General features: G+C 40.5%; 1 long non-coding RNA gene across 1 annotated transcript in view; it reads right to left on the bottom strand.

Moving 5' to 3' along the window:
- Positions 1–330: 330 nt before the first annotated feature.
- LOC127061112 (uncharacterized) overlaps positions 331–16,750 on the bottom strand; it is a 101,762-nt gene continuing 85,342 nt past the window's right edge. The window contains exons 3-4 of the long non-coding RNA XR_007780581.1: positions 9,365–9,551; positions 331–523 (exon numbers count right to left, since the gene is read on the bottom strand). This is a non-coding gene — a long non-coding RNA (uncharacterized LOC127061112). The remainder of the gene's footprint in view (positions 524–9,364; positions 9,552–16,750) is intronic.

Here is a 16,750-nt window from a genome sequence, read left to right as displayed (position 1 = left end):
TTCTCTCCAAATGACACCAGTCATCTCTCTGTGCCTTATTATGCTCAAGCTGTAACTGTTGGAAAAGCCTTTTCCCCTTGTATCTCCTACCATCTGGAACAGTTCTCTTTTCCTGTTGTTTCTTTCTGCCTCACCACTTCTCCATTTATTTTCAAATCTCATCCGAAAACATCTCTGCTCCCATGCCTGTGCCTCCTAATTTCTCTCTCCCTCTGCTATTGTGTATTATTAAACTTTGATAAATACCTTGGGATACCATCTATGTGAAACAAATTTAACTAAATAAAGCTGAAGTCTACAATCAGCAGAGCTTACCCAAATTATTTGCTTTTCCACTTGGTCTTCAGCAAACAGTAGATCCCCCCATGATGATAACAAACAGCATTATGCTGATGACCATCCAGTAATTAGAAAGAGGAGAGGTGTCTTTCAGGTTTGTGAGGAACAGAGGTGCTGCTCTCAGACAGAGCCCTTGAGGTGGCCCACAGCTCAGCAGGAGGAGTAGGAGCAACTCCTGGGAATCCTGGGGGAAAGCAAGGGAGCAGTGCAAAATGTTGTGAGATTGCAAAGCTTATTAATTATCAAGACTCACTGATTAGCTCTGCTTTCCTCAGATCTCATGTACACTTGTAAATATCCAAAGCAGACACCTGGCACAAGGTGCAGATCTGACACAAACGGCTGCAACAAAATGATCTGAGCATTGCAGCAAATCAGCTCAAGGGAAGCCAACTGAGGGGGAAAATGCAGAGCTATAACCTGCTCAGCTCAAAATTGCAGAGCCAGGAGAATTTCACAAAGGGCAGCTTGATGCAGCAATGTGGATGGTGGGGTTATTCCCTTCTGTGTATTGACTCTCCTCATCTGCTTTCCTTTAGCTGTGAACTATTAAAACAACCACCAAACAAAACAAAACAAAACAAAAACAAAAAACCAAACAAAAACAAAAAAAACCCAACCAAAAAAAACCCCCATATATTAAAAAAAAAAAAAAAACATATATTTTGGGGTCCTCAGACACTTCATGAAACAGATGTTGTTTGACAGTGGCTTTCTCACACATGTCCTGGATCCTGAAGGAATGTCTCCTGTATCCCTTGTGTTGTGCACCTACTGTGGCTTACTGATTTAGAAAAAGATAGCTTACCCAGGGGATCTGCAGAGCATGACATTAATATAAACTGATTAGAAACTACATCTCAATAATAACAACTCCTTTGAGAAAATAAAAAAATTGTTCCTGAAAAAAATGAAGAGTGAAAGAGGCTAAATTTATTGAATAAATAATTCACTATGAATTATTCACTCAGCTTTAGCACATACAGCTATTAAACTAAAATACTCACCAATATAACATATAATGCAAACAACTAACAATTAAAGTCAGCAATGGAGGAATGTTCTCCAGCAGTGGAAGACTGCTATGTAGTTTAGTCACATAAGGATGGCCATTTGCTAATATGCAAACATGTGAAGCCTAATTCATTTCAAGACAGGAAATGAAATCTTGAAATTTCAATGAGTATCAATTCAGAGAAGTTCTGGCCAATTCCTGCACTTCATGTCATCACATTTCAATTTATTACTTTCACTTTGTTTCAGAATTATTTTTTTAAATTGTATTTAATTTCTTCAGTTTCTTCTCCAGTCTCTTTGTTTCACTTGGTTTCCAGATTTTGAGATTTCAATGAGTATAATTTTTGCAAGTTGCAGTCCTTGCCACTGCACCTGATGTCATCCCAATCCATTTCATTCTATTCACTCCACTTCCAAATTCCTTTTTTTTTTAGATTGCATTTTTATTTTATCATAACTCCTTTCTAGAATGTTTATTACACTTTGTTTTCTGATTTCAAGATTTCATTTCATTTCCTAAAATGAAATCTACCAATTTCAATGAAGATCAATTCAGCAAGGTTTGGTCCATCTCTCTGCACTTCATGTCATCCCATTCCATTTCATTATTTTCACTTCTATTTGAATTTTTTTTTTCATTACATTTCATTTCAACAGTTTCTTCTCCTGTCCCTTCACTTTGTTTCCTGACCTCAAAATGTCAGTGAGTATAATTTTGGCAAATTTCAGTCCTTTTCACTGCACTCTATGTAATCCCAATCCATTTCCTCATATTCACTTCATTGCCAAATTTTCTCTTTTTTTTTCAATTGCATTTGATTTTATCATATCACCTTTCCAGAGTGTTTGTTACTCATTGTTCTCTGATTTTAAGATTTAATTTCCTTTCCTGAAATGAGGATCAATTGGGCAAGCTTTGGTCCATTTCCCTGCACTTCACATCATCCCATTCTCTTTTACTGTTTTCACATGGTTTCAAAATGTTTTGCTTTTTTTTTTTTTCTAACATTTCATTTCTTCAATTTCTTCTCCTGTCTCTTTGTTTACATTTCTTCCCTGATTTGGGGATTTCAATGGGAATAATTTTGGCAAGTTTCAGTTCTTTTCACTGCACCTCATTTCATTTCAGTACGTTTTGTTGCAGTCACTCCATTTCCAGATTTTTATTTTCAATTGCATTTGATTTGATCATATCTCCTTTTGTTAGACTTCCTTCTCCTATTTCAATATTTTATTTCCTGCAATGAAAGGGAATTCTCCACAGACAGAACCCTAACCCTAACGCTAACCCTAAAATGGCATCATTAGTGGTGGTGCCCAGGGTGTGGTTAGGGGTGCCCTAGGTGTGGAGTGACAGGAGGGGAGGGGACAGTTTGAGAGTGGGTTGGCAGCATAAGGATGTTGGTGCTTTTGGCCCATGACCTGTGAGCCTTAACCCCTGACCCTCTATCCCTGTAACACTAGCTCTGTAACCCTGAAATGGCGTCATTAGGGTGGTGCTGAGGGCAGGCTTAGGAGGGGCACTGGAGGCAGCCTGAGGGAGGGTCCGTGCTGGGGGGGTGCTGTGAGTGGAGGAGGCAGTCTGAAGAAGAGGGGTGGCAGCGTGAGGAGGGTGGTGCCATTAACCCTTGACCCTTGAGCTTTGATCCTTGACACACGACCTTAATGCCGACCTTTAACCCCTGGCCTTTGACCACAGACCCTTGACCCCAATGTCTGACCTCTTGACTTCAACCTGTGAACTGTGACCCTTTGACCTTATGACACATGACCTTCACCCCTGATGTCTGACCCTTTCACCTCTGACTTATTGACATTTAACATAATGACCTTTGACCCATAACCTCTGACCCTGTGACCTTTGAACTTCTGACCCATGACATGAGACTTTTGACATCTGCCCCCTGTGAGCTTTGACCTCCTGCCCTCTTGAGCCTTTGACCCCATGACCTTTATCTTCAACCCTGTGACCCTTTAACTTTGACCTCCTGATCGTTGACCTTCAATCCCATAACCTTTGACCTCTGACCCCATGACTTTTGGTTCTATGACCCTGTGCTTTGAACTCTGACCCCATGACCTTTGGCTTTTGACCATGTGACCCTTGACCTTTGATCCACACACTTGGAACTCCCTGACCTTTGATCTTTGGCCCCAATACCTTTGACCTATGAGCACTATGACATTTGACCTCCTGACCTCTGAAAATTTACTTCAATGGCCTTGGACCTTTGATTTCCTGACCCTTGACCTCCTGACCTTTGTCCTTTGACCCCTGACCTTCTACCCCTGACTTTTGACCTAACTGAGGTCATTTGGGCTTACTTGAGGTCTTTGTAGTCCTTGGTAATGGTTCCTGGAGGTAATTTTTTACTTTTGACCCATGACCTTTGACTTTTATTAATTGACCCTTGACCCTTGAACTATGACCCTTGACCTCTGGTCTCTGATCTATGATGTCTAACCCCTGACCAAAACCTGACATTTTTTAATTTAACAATTTCTTTTTTTCTCTCTCTCTTATTCTTCCTCTTTTAATTTAACAAAGAGAAGAAAAGAGAGAGAGAGAAAAAAAGAAAAAGAAAAGAAAAAGAAAAAGACGAAAAAGAAACACGAAAAAGAAAAAGCAAAGAAGAAAAACAGAAAGCGAAAAGAACAAGAAAAAGAAAAAGACACCTACACGTAGAAAAGAACAAGAAAAAGACAGAAAAATGAAAACAAGGAAGCAAAATGAAAGAATAAGAAAAAAGCCTCCTCGCATCCTCCTCCTCCTGTCTCTTACGTATCCTTCTCCCTGACTGTCCATTCCTAAGTCAGACTTCAGGCCGTTACTTCCTTAATGCTCCTTCTGCCTTATTATACTGCAGGAATTCCTATCTCTCGGGGTCTTCGTACTTCTCTACCTTCCATTCCTTCCTTAAGTCCTAATCTAACTTCCTTCCTTCCGGTCCTTCACTGTATCCTGCCGTCCTCCCTTCTCATTCCTTCCTTCAAATAGGAACATTAACCTTACCATGTCCTTTCCTGATCCCTCCTCACTTCCACATCTTACCTTCAGTCCTTCCATCCGATATCCTTACTGCATTCAATTAATCCGTCATGTCCCTTACTTCTAACCGCGAAACCCGCTCCTCCTGTGCCTTCCTGTCCTCCTTCCCTTCCTTCCTCTCCCTTGCCGTTCCTTCCCTTGTTCCATATGTAACTTTCTCTGTTCGCTCCCGTCCTTCAGTCTGCCCCGTATCACCCTTCTGGAGGTCCCAACAACATCTCCTTGCTCTCCTCCATCTGGTCTTCTGCATGGTGAGGGTCCTTGCCAACGTGGCCATGCCAAGATACATTGAACCCGATAGAATCCAGTGTATAATACACATTTTGGGCAGATGAGAGCACCCAGATGCCTCCCTTGTGGGGGGCCAGTTTGACCCTGTCCCTTGCAACACTGTGGCTCTGTTGCATTGTGCTGCTGTGCTCTGCCACAGGATCTGAGGACCCCTTTTGGGGAGGCCTTTGATGGGCCATGACACTCCTCTGTCCTCCATGTGAATGCAGCTTCTCCTGGGGTGAAGGGGCCCCACAGATGAGCTGGACTGCACAGCAGAGGATGGACTGCCTCTCACCAGAGGCTTCTTCAACACACACCCAAAGCCTCTCTCCCCTCCACCCTTTGGTGCGATGGTCTTGTCATGCCTTTTGCAGCTGCAGTGTCTCTGGAGCTCTGGGCTTTCTAGTCTTCTCAATCCTAACCCTAAGCATAACCCTAATCCTATCCTAAGTGGAACAAAAAAATCAGCTTTTTGCTTAGATGGCCAATACATGGATTGTGCCACAAAGAAAGGTGGGGAGGAAGCAATAATTGGGCAGTAGGATGTTCTTTTTTTCTAAATTAAATGGACTGAAACCTGCCAAAATATACTCACTGGAATCTCAAAATCAGGGAACGAAGTGAAACGAAGAGACAGGTAAAGAAAATTATTAACTGTAATTGAAAAAAAAAAAAAAAGAGAAAAAAGAAAAAAATAGAAAATTCTGAAACAAAGTGAAAACAATAAAATGGCACGGCATGACACAAAGTCCAGGGAAATGGACCAAAGCTTGCCAAATTCGTACTCATTTAAATCACAAGTTTTGATTTCCATTCATGAAATGAAGAATTTGCTTTCATGAAAGGAAGTGAAATCTTGAAATCAGAGAACAGTATCAGTTTGGCAAGGTTTGGTCTATTTCCCTGCACTTCATACTGTCCCATGCCATTTTATTGTTTGCTCTTGATTTTCGAATTGGAGTTTTTTAATGGCATTTTATTTTACCCGTTTCTTCTCCTGTCTCTTCGTTTTACATCATTCCCTGATTTCAAGATTTCAGTGAGTATAATTTTGGTCCTTTTCACTTCACCTCATTTCATCCCAATCCATGTCATTGCATTCACTTAATTTCCAAAGTTTTTATTTTTTTTCCCACTGCATTTGATTTCATCATTTCTCCTTTCCAGAGTGTTTGTTAGACTTTTTTCTCCAATTTCAAGATTTAATTTATTTTCATAAGAGGATCCTATTTACAACCATCAGCCATTCAAAGTACTGCAATTTACATAGAGGTAATACAGGTACTTTTCACTGTATAGAAAATTCTATTTGTTCTGGTCAGGCATGTTGCCCACTGCCTGCCTTCAATTCACCCTGACAGATACACAGAATCAACTCTCTCATCCATTTAATCAGCAATGAATCTCCTCCTTATTACAGAGGAGCCAACACATCCCCCCAGGTTTCACCTTCAGTCTTAGATGACAGAAGATGGTCTGACCAAAAAGGGCCATGAGATAGATAAAATGTAGACCTTCTAGGCGGAGGCTTTGACGTACTTTTATTGAACTCCTACTGTGGTGTTGACTTGTTTCAAAGTAAATTCCCTTCAGCTATCTTTAAAGCTTGTTTAAAATAATCTCTCTTTGGGCAGTAAGTGGCCATCAGACCCATCACCTTCCTGACCCCGAGCATGGCAGATGAGCAGTTGGATGACCTGAGGGCTGCCCTCCTTTAGTCCAGTTCTACCAGATGAAAAACATTATTGTTCAGAGGGAAAGCCAAAGCAGTTGGTAAATAAAACTAACTCAACCATCTTTTTTTTTGTGTGCCGGAATCTGGAGATGGTGTGAAAGTGAGCAGAGGTGCTCTGGAGCAGCCAGGTAAGCAGATCTTTGTACTCAAACTGTGTTGTTCCCCACTTAGCTTGGTTTCACTGTATCCAGAACTAACAAATGCCAATTCTGCAGAAATTTATTCCCTATAAAAATTTCAGCCTTCAGCTTCCAAGTTTATTTAGCTCAAGATGTGGTAATTGCCAGCTCATAAACAGGAAGTATACCCTCCAGTACCGATCTACTTAATTGAACTTTATTGGATAACATTGACCATAATGATAACTAAAACAGATATACAGCCCCAATAAATGAGGTTTAGTCTTCAACAGCCACGACTCTGTCTAGCAGCTTTAGTCTCAGTTTTATCCCCCCTATTCCGTACTTTACAGTCTTTTGTTCTTTTCTGCCTCTTTTCCAGATTCTGGTGCTTTCCGTGTTGATGTTACAAAAGCACTTAAGCTATCTGAAAATACAGCACTAATAAAAAGTGCCATGAATAAAGGGAACATAAGGTCTCACATCATCATTCTGGTTTCTTGCCTTGATCTCTCTGAGCACTTCACATTCCCCTTGCTGGGTATGCTTTTGCTCAGCAATCATCCTTCTCTTCAGAAATAAAAAAAAACTTTTCTTGTTGATAGACACAAAATGTTATAGCTATAAGTCAGGCTGGACCACCTCCTCTTAAAGAGAGCATCAAGCAATGACAAGGGAAATAGAGCTTGGTAACAAAGATCAGTTCCTTGTTAGTGCAGCTTTTTGTGAAACCAGAGTAACTAGGTGCTTAAATACTTTAAAACACAAATTATTTCCCCACTTCCATAAGAGGATTGTGAGGATAAATACATTGAGATCATGAAATATTCAGATACCAGAGTTAAGAGGGTCAAGTGATTGCTGTGTGTGTTTTCTTTGTTTTCATATACTGTTTTTGGGTTTTTTTTCCAGTAGTTAATATATCTTCAGCCAAGCTCTGTTAAAGGAAAATATATTTCTATTTCTATGAAAGCTTCATCCTCATTTTTTCATTTATGTTTCACAACTTAAAATATATTTTTTAATCCAATAGTGAGAACACTATTGTACCTACATATTTTCCTAAGTCATATGGGTAACCACTTCTGTCTTTAATTTCATCAGTTCTCATTAACATCTTGTGACAATGAGATCTGTCAATCACTTTGGTTTTTTGTAGAAAAAAGATTTGGGATTTAGCAGTTTTACATATTTTACCTTCCATTTTTGCAAACTATCCTTTTATCTCTGTACACAGACCTATCTTCATATCTTCTTTAATTGGCATCTTGGTATTTTCTTTACTGTAATCCAATCCACTTTGTGAAGACAACCTCTCCTTTGTTTAAGTTACATTTGCTTGTCTAATTTTATTTACAAATTCGATGTTACCATAACTTTTGAGCAAAGCTCTATTTTTATTCTGTGTACTCTGAGGAACTCTAGTCTTCCACTTGCTCATAAACACTATTAGTTTCTGAGACAAGAAAATCTTCAGGTCTCAATACATTGTTTTAGACAGAGCTACTAGAACTAAACCACTTCCAGCCAGGATACACCATTTGTGCAAAGAGCACTGTAATAGTTCCAGTAATACTTCACAGCCCCTGCTTCACACCCCATTCATGTCCAGCTCAGCTTTTATAAATCACTGATCTGTGAGGAACAGAATTCTTCACTGGATCACCCACAGGTACACTCAAACACTCTCAGTTAGGTAGGTCTACTTTATGTATCCAGCAACCTCTTCTGGCTGTCTGTGGGTTATCAGGCTCTAATGCTGAGTGAACATGTCCTCTCCTCTGCAGTTTTCATCTGCATCAGGAAAGGGTGAGCAGGACATCCTTGCTCAGAATGCACATGTGCTCTTTTCTCCATCTGCAGAATTTTGGCAAGAGGCAGTCCCTGCTGGAGATTGTCAGCTGTATATTTTGGAGCCAGACATTCAACTAGTTCCATTGTTTGCACTAAGACCACCAAAGGAAAAAAAACGAACCAAAACCACCCAACAACATAAACCTGAACTTCTGCTCAAAAGAAGCATTCACAGTCAAAAATAGATTTCATTAAAGTGAAGTAATATCCTAAATAAAGCTAATGTACTCTCCTGTTCCAATGAGCTTCATGAATAATGGATAAACAAAGCTTCATCAGCTTTAATTAATCTGGTTTCAACATTAATTTGACCTAACACAAAATTAGCAGTCAATTTAGAGCTTTGGTTAGTGAACAGGTTTGGGTTATATAAAGAGAGTGTGTTAGCAGAAAGTGTGTGAACAGCAAAGGGCAGTATTTTATTCCCTGAAGTAAAAGGCCTGGTTAATTAATACACAGCTAAGGTGGGGAATGCATCTCCCTTGCCAAAAGCTAACTTTAAGGTTTTATTTGCAAATTCAGATTGGCACAGATCTTCTTGCCTGTTCCAGAAAATTCCTGAATTTCCTTTAATGGGTATCTATCCTCTTTTTGGATAGTCTTGCACTGATGCAGAACTGCTGCTGCTGCATTTTTTCATACAGTGCCTTCTTCTGCCATCAGACAATGTGGCTTGGATCAGCCTTGGAGCTCTTCTCAGTCTCCACACCACTCAGCAAAATTCCTGTGGCTGTCCTCCCCAGCAGCTGGGGGATCCTCTGGTAGAAAGATGGCTCAGCTTTTTCCCCAGCAGTGTCTGTGGCATGGATGATCTAAGACTCTAAATCCCCTAGTTTTTTTCATGTGTTTAAAGGATTCCCCAACCAAAGAAGACTCACAGTTCACATTTAGATTAGCTTTGCCCCACAACACATGAATAGAACTGTTTCTGTGGAATAAGATTCCGTAGAATTTGGAGTTAGAAAAATTAATTTCTACCTGCTTGTGTCATGTTCCAGCTGTCCGGTGTGAAGTTCTGTTTTTCTTTGTGTTTTTATGCAGAGTAACAGTTTCTATTTGAGCTGTTGCTGTATGGTGTCCTTGAGGTAAAGGGACTGATTGCATCCTTTACATGCCTTCTTCATGCAGTCAATCTCAAACTTTGGTGATAAAGTCTGGAGAAAAGCTGAAATTCACAGAAATTAATTGCTTTAGATTACTGGTGTCATAAGTAATCACATATAAATTACTTGCTATTGCAGCTCTAAAATAAATACTTGAAAGTGATGAGCCCTTGTTTACACTGATGCTTTTGGGAAAGAATTTAAATGAGTGAAATAGTATTATACTGGGGCCAGAGGACTGCAGTAATAAGTCCATGCTTCTTCAAAATTATTTTTCTGTAATAGCACATGATTCTATTACAAGGAAATAAAAGTGACAACTTTCAATATTTAAGAATAATTGTCACACAGTGCCATGTTTTGCACATGACCCTTCTTGGTTCAAGTGCAGAAGGGGATGACAGTACAGAGCAGAGCAACAGGATTGCAATCTGAAGAGGTGTCTAGCTCCAGTGTTCCTCAAAAGTCCCTCTATAATGGGCAATTCCATAAGCCTTACTGCCAACTCAGCTACGCAGCCTTGAACCACTGTCTCATAGATGGGGAGGCTGCACTTATAATTAGATTTTGCTGAAAACAGACCATGAAGAAAAATAAATCACCTGCAAGAGACCCTGTGCTTGGTGGAAACATCCTGAATGCATTTGAAGCAGCATCTGAGTCTTGGTTGGGCTTGCTGGATGAAGAAAAAAGCATTAGGACTGGAGGAAAGCTATTAAACTGTGCAAAGTGGCAATATTTAAGGGATCCATTTCTCTGTTGATTCATTGCTGCCACTGAAAAGATGAGATTGAAAGGGAAAGAAAAACTGATGGTTTCTCCTCCATAGATTTATGGAGCAGAAGATGTGCAATTCTGATGTGCTGCTCTACTGCTCTACACACACACACACACACACACACACACACACACACACACACACACACATTTGCTTCTGGTAGAAATGATACCCTGCACTACATAATGCTTGCTTGCTGATTTGTGTGTTTACAGCTGGTCCCTGCAGATCTTCCATCTGAAGAGCAGGTCCACCATGTGCATGAGTATGGCTGAGGGGCACAGGGTATATTGGGAAGGAAAGAGGAGAAGTTAGAAAGGATTATTTTCTGAACATCAGGTTGCATATGGGGAGAGCCAGCTCCCACTAAGTGTAAATTAAATGGGCTGCTCTGTCACACAGAGCAATTAGAAGGCTATTGCAATAGCCAATGATCAGCAAGGCACAGAGGAACCCTATTCCCATCTCTAATGGAAAGCAGCATCATGCCTCTTATCCCAGAACTGTCCCTCAAAAATATCCCCCTTCCCTGGAGAAGAACCAGCATAGCAAAGGAAACAATGTGAGTAAGTGCTTGGAGGGGCTATTCTGCAATGATGGCCTTATGCAAAATATCCTTCAGCCTTGGTTAGAAAATGTCCAAGATTCACAGGACACCAGTCAGACAGGATTTGACCCTATTGACAGAAATCATCCATGTCTTCTCCTAAGAAGGAGAAGGTAATGGTACATCTAAGGATTCAGCTGATGTCTGCTGATGGTTTCACCAGGCCTGGTTTAAAGAGATCTTCAGGGCATGTTCAGTCTACTACTGTTTAACAATGTAGGTTCTTTAGCATTTTGTTAGAAAGCTGTGGAGCCAATGACCCATCCTGGACTTCCTTGGAGCTCACAGAGTTCAGTAAAAAATCACCTAGGAATCACCTTTCAACACTTTCAAACACTTTTCCTTGGAGTGAGTATCAAGGGTAAAGGAGGAGATTGTGTTGATCTATTATTTGAGAGGCTTGGAGCTACCTGGAAAAATCAGCAATCTTTTTCAAAGACCAAAGTACTTTCAAATCTGCATACTTATGATGAGTTTGCTGGAAACACCTCACTTTCAAACAGGTAGTTTTGATCCATTTTTGATGATTTATTCAAACCTGTGGCTCACTTGAGACTTTACTACTATGACATTTGACTTCTTCACCTCATCATGATCCCTGAAAAGTAATCATTAAAGATTATTGACACTAGTCAGATTGCCTTTCTTTTTAAGTGCTTGATTGGAAGCTTTTAGTCTCCCGAACAAGGTAATAACATCAGATGATCCCTTGCCACGGTCTGTGTGCAGGGTTAGCCTGCAGCTAATAAAAGATAAGCTGAGCTTTGCCTCAGTATGTGAAGGCTGAGAGATCACACATTAATTCACACTTGCCACAGGGCAGGACTATGCATGAACAATTGCCTTGACTCAACTAGTGAGCCCCACAGCCACATTTAAAAATTTAGAAAAGGACCACAGCACATTCAGAAAAGGCACTTGCTGTAAGCCTCCCCAGATAGATCCCTTTATCTTGTGTTTCAGACCTCGATCATGTGTAACTGTCTTAAATCTTTGTTGTTCACTTACCTGTGCCTAACTTGTATCTCTGTGTCAGAATCTTCCTCTGGGTGTTTGTGCCTTTTTCCAGTCTGTTAAGGGCACTCCCTCTAAACATATCTGAATGAATTGGAAGCAGTCTTTGCTGGTTTTTTTTTCAGGATAATCCTTCTCCTAATGGCAAGTGTGATTTCTTTTAGGCTTATCAAAGCTTTCTTTGCAAATGTTAAATAGCACTGATATGAACTCTATACATTAGGTAAAACTCACAAGGAAGGGAGCAGTCTTAGGGTTTGAGGTTATGTGGGTTTTTTTGGGAACATTTTGGGTCGATAAGGAGAAAGGACTGGGTTAAAGGGCTAGGTTTAAAGGACTAGGCCAAGGCTTTTTGGTGCCAAGGGGGACATTCCACTTTGTGTTCCACAGACAGGGAGGATTCTGTTGAGGGAGTTGCTCAAACTGTTCAGAAACTCCACAATGGACAATAGAAAAAAATTCCCAACCTTCTATCAACCAAAACTAATAACTTTTGTTATGCTTTTTATTAGCCTATTTAAGCAGAAGAATCCCTGAAAGTAAGGTGGCAAAGCAATAAAGATGCAGAAAAGCTAGGTAAATAGGAAACAGAAAACTAAAATGCATAAAAGGCTAATGCATTAGATGAGGTATTATGCATCATTTTTCCTTTTACCACACTTAAGGACATGTCAAATGTTTGTGCAGTTCTGCAGACACCTCCAGCTGAACAGTCTGGCAACTTCTCCTTGTCTAGGACAAAGTTTCAAAAGTAGTATGTTCCTGGACTTATGCCACCTTACTCTGATTCCTCCTGGGAGAACAAAGCAGGTGACTGACAAGGATAATAAGACCTTGGTATTAAATTCTTGCAATTTTCAGACTTTTCCTAATACAGCACTGGGTTTGCTCTCCTGTTGAGCTTCTGTGTCCGTCTCTGGGTCTTAACACTGTTACCAATAATTTGCCAGGCTTTCTGATTTTTTTGATGCTATCACTAAGACGAAAGTCACAGAATATCATCTAGTCCTAAGTGGTGAAGATGGGGGAAGAGCTGTACATGCTAATACATCAGCAGATCCAGTGCATTGTATCTCTGGGCAAGAACCTCCAGCAAACGAACAGCTCTTATGCTCTGCTGAATTACATCAGCAATGCTTTCTTGTTCATGACCTGAACATTTCTCCCAGCATAGAAAGGACATGCAGTTGTTGTTTAGGCATTCACTTCTTGTAGTTAATACAGTTGCTATTAATGGACATTTCCCAGGATGTCCTAATATACATCTCCCATTCTGTAGCTTGTTACACTGGTTGGATGTGGTGTTATTTCAGATCCAAGGCCTGAAGTCCATATCCTGCAATAAAGCATCACCCACTGTATTCCTCTGGGCCTAGCACTATGATGTTTGGTTTAGGACTGAAGATGTTAAGACTTTGCTCCTCACTAGCTCCTGTTGACTGCAATTTCAATGGTTCTTCCCTTATTTCTCCTGCCTGATATTGTCTTATGAATCCATGTGTACTGAGTCTGGCTGGGTTGGGGTAAAATTTCTTCATAGCAGGCTGTACAGTGCTGGGTTTTGGAGTTGTGATTAAAAACTTGCTGATAACACACCAGAGCCTTCAGCTATTTTTGCAGTGCTTGCACAATAGACAAGAATGCATCTTTTGCCCACTGCCTCCTTTGGAGAGTAGTCTGGATAGTTAATAAATTGTGAGGGGACACAGGCAGGACATCTGACCAAGACTGACTAAGGACATACTCCATGCAACATCATGCCATGCTCAGCAATCAAAACTCAAGGAGAAGAGGAAGAAAAGGAAAATACTTTTATGGCACTTATCCTCCAAAATTACCACTGGCATTCAAAGTCCTTGCTTTCCAGGAGGCAGCTAAACATTTGGCTGGTGCTGAGAGAAAAGTAGTGGACAAATTCCTCCTTTGCTGTGCTAGCACGTGAAACTTTGCTTCACCTACTAAACTATTTTTATCTTGATCCACAAGTCTCCTCATCTCCTCTCTATCTTCTCTCCATCCCACAGAAGACAGGAGGGAGGGAGTGGCTGTAGGAGCTTGGCTGCTGGCCAGAGTCTACCCACACCCCATGCAAATACCCGGTTTCCACAGGGAACAGCAAATTAGTTGCTCAAAGGCCATGCCCACGGCTGTTGATTGCAGTGAGCTGTCTTAAGTGCAAGCTGATATGGCCATCCCTTGACCTCCCTTTGTATTTTACACCTAGGATGATTTTTATTTCACATTTTTGTGTCCTGTCAGATACATGAGTCCATGACAGGGGAAAGTTCAAGCTCCTAGAATTATTTAAAAGAAGAGTGTTACTTCTGTTAAACTAAATATCTACTAATGGGTACAAGCTGATTTTGGTAGTCCAAACCATGTACTCCTAAATATTTCTCATATTTAACTAACACTGACCATGTCAATTGCTTTTAGTCGCTGCTGACACCAGATTTTACTGATACTAGTTGTGCAACGGTTGGTGTAGAACACGTGACAACTCTTCTTGTGGGTTTGGAGAGAGAAATGTTTGAAAAGTGATTCTACTATGCTGATGTTTTCAATGCATTGTCCCAGGTGCTTAGCATGGTCAAATAATCAGGAAAATTCAAATGCAATGATTTTCTTTTCTCTGAACTAACAGTACCCACCCACAAATTCGAGTGAGGGAATGAATGAATGAATGAATGAATGAATGAATGAATGAATGAATGAATGAATGAATGAATGAATGAATGAATGAAATACCAGACTGAAGGCTTAGAAAAGGAGCTCTTCCCTTTTAATATCAAAGCTGGAATTTAGCAAGTTGATTACATGCTTCTGCCTTTTCAGTTTTGAGTATGTACTAACTAAGGCCATTTCCTTGGAGGGCCCTGGAAGTCAGTATATGGGACACTGACTTTTTCTCTGTAAATGGCCATGAATCCCTCTCTTAGGGACATTATCTTTCCTGGTCTCTTTGATCAGTTAGACATCCCCCAGGTTTCCTGCATAATTTGCTATTTTGACTAAACCAAAAAAGCATGTTTGCAACTGTCTGTGATAAAAACTACAGCACAGTAGACCCAACTACAATTATCCTTGGTCTACTGATGTCCTTCAATTTTTCTGGGGCCATTCTGGTTGCTTTCTAAGTGTGGGGTCAACCACCAGTCTTCAGTGCTATGTAAAAACACACCTTCCCTGTGACCTGGAGAATTCCTCCAACCTTTGAGGTCAAAGTCCAAAAGAAGCTTTTGCTATTCTAGAGGCATTTCAGTCTCCTAAGCACAAAAGGGTATGTAAGGCTTTCCTAGGCTATAAACTTCAAAGTTCTCCTCCCAAGAGAGACCATGAACATTTTCAGAACTGTTATCTTGGTGCTCACTGACCAAAATGGTTTCTTTGCTTATTTTCAAATACCTTGTAATTTGTTTTGTTTTGTTTGCTTTGTTTTGTTTTGGGGGTTTTCTTTGACCTAAGAGTAGGCAAGCTTGTTATTCTTCTGTTCACCTGAGAACAACTTACCAAGATTAAGGCTACCTCCTCTTCTGGTATCTACCCCATCATATTTATGTGCTCACCTCCACGAGTTTGTCCCTGCCTGCCTGCCTGCCTTCAATGAGTTTAGCACTGCAGACTGCTGTGTGGGAAAGGCCAGTGTTTGTTTCAAGCTGCCTGGCACCAGCTTCGCAGGGCCAGGCTCCGTCTGGCTCTTGCAGTTGCCTCCACTCTGTGTTTTGGAACATGGGAGCATCTGACACACACCAATTACATCTAAGACAAATAGCCAGGGGCAGTGCTTTCTTACATGGCTCTTTCAGAACAGACAGAATAGGTTATCAGCTGACAGCCTCTCTAGGAATTTTCCGAGGGGGCTTTACATTTTACTGGGATGACATTCAGGACTATTGAATGCAGGGATCTTCCTTCATTTCATATGAATGAGGCACGTATTATGCTGTTTGGTGATAGATGAGTGAAACTACAAGTGGCTAAAAAGGGAAGATTTCCCCTACAACTCTCTTTTTAAAATATGTCATTCTAAATAAGTGATGCAGACACATTGATCCTTTTGGAGCCTTGCTGCAGTACTAAAAATATTTTGGATTGAATTTGTCTTCAGTGACTCCTGGCTTAATCATTTCTTTTTTTGCATATTTTCCAGACCTCATTGAGGAGGTTCAAACAATATAGCCCACTGGGTGTTGTGGGCTTTCTCATGGGAGAGACAGAAAGTCATTGAGGAAAAGCTTTGGTCAATATATCTCAAATGCAGAATTTTGACAAAGTTCCTAATTAGTCAAGTGCAATTTTGCCCAGAATGTATCTTTATAAGAATCTATCCCAAAGAAGAGCAGAATCTTTTAAATACTAAGCAGATGGATTTTATTAGACTATTAGAGGGATGGAGCACCTCTCCTATGAGGAAAGGCTGAGAGAGTTAGGGTTGTTCAACCTGGAGAAGAGAAAGCTTTGAGGAGACCTTATTATCACCTTCTAGTACTTGAAAGGTGCCTAAAAGAAATATGGGGATAAACTTCCTGGAAAGGCTGCTGTGATAGGACAAGGGCTAATGGTTTTAAACTGAAGGAGAGCTATTTAGATTAGATACAAGAAAGAAGTGTTTTTAAAATGAGGGTGGTAAAGCCCTGTCACAAGTTTCTTGGAGAGCTGGGAGATGCTCCATCTGTGGAAACATTCAGTCAGGTTGGATGGGGCTGAGCAACCTGATCTAGTTGAAGATATTCCTGCTTATTATAGTGGAGTTAGACTAGATGGCCTTTCAAAGGTTTCTTCCAATTCAAACCATTATATGATTCATGAATCCCTATACCTTTTTGTTTGTTTGTTTGTTTATTTGCTTTCTACTTGACTGT

The sequence above is a fragment of the Serinus canaria genome, chromosome 1A, assembly GCF_022539315.1.
Source record: "Serinus canaria isolate serCan28SL12 chromosome 1A, serCan2020, whole genome shotgun sequence".
Lineage (NCBI taxonomy): Eukaryota > Metazoa > Chordata > Aves > Passeriformes > Fringillidae > Serinus > Serinus canaria.
This window is presented reverse-complemented; position numbering and strand designations above follow the sequence as displayed.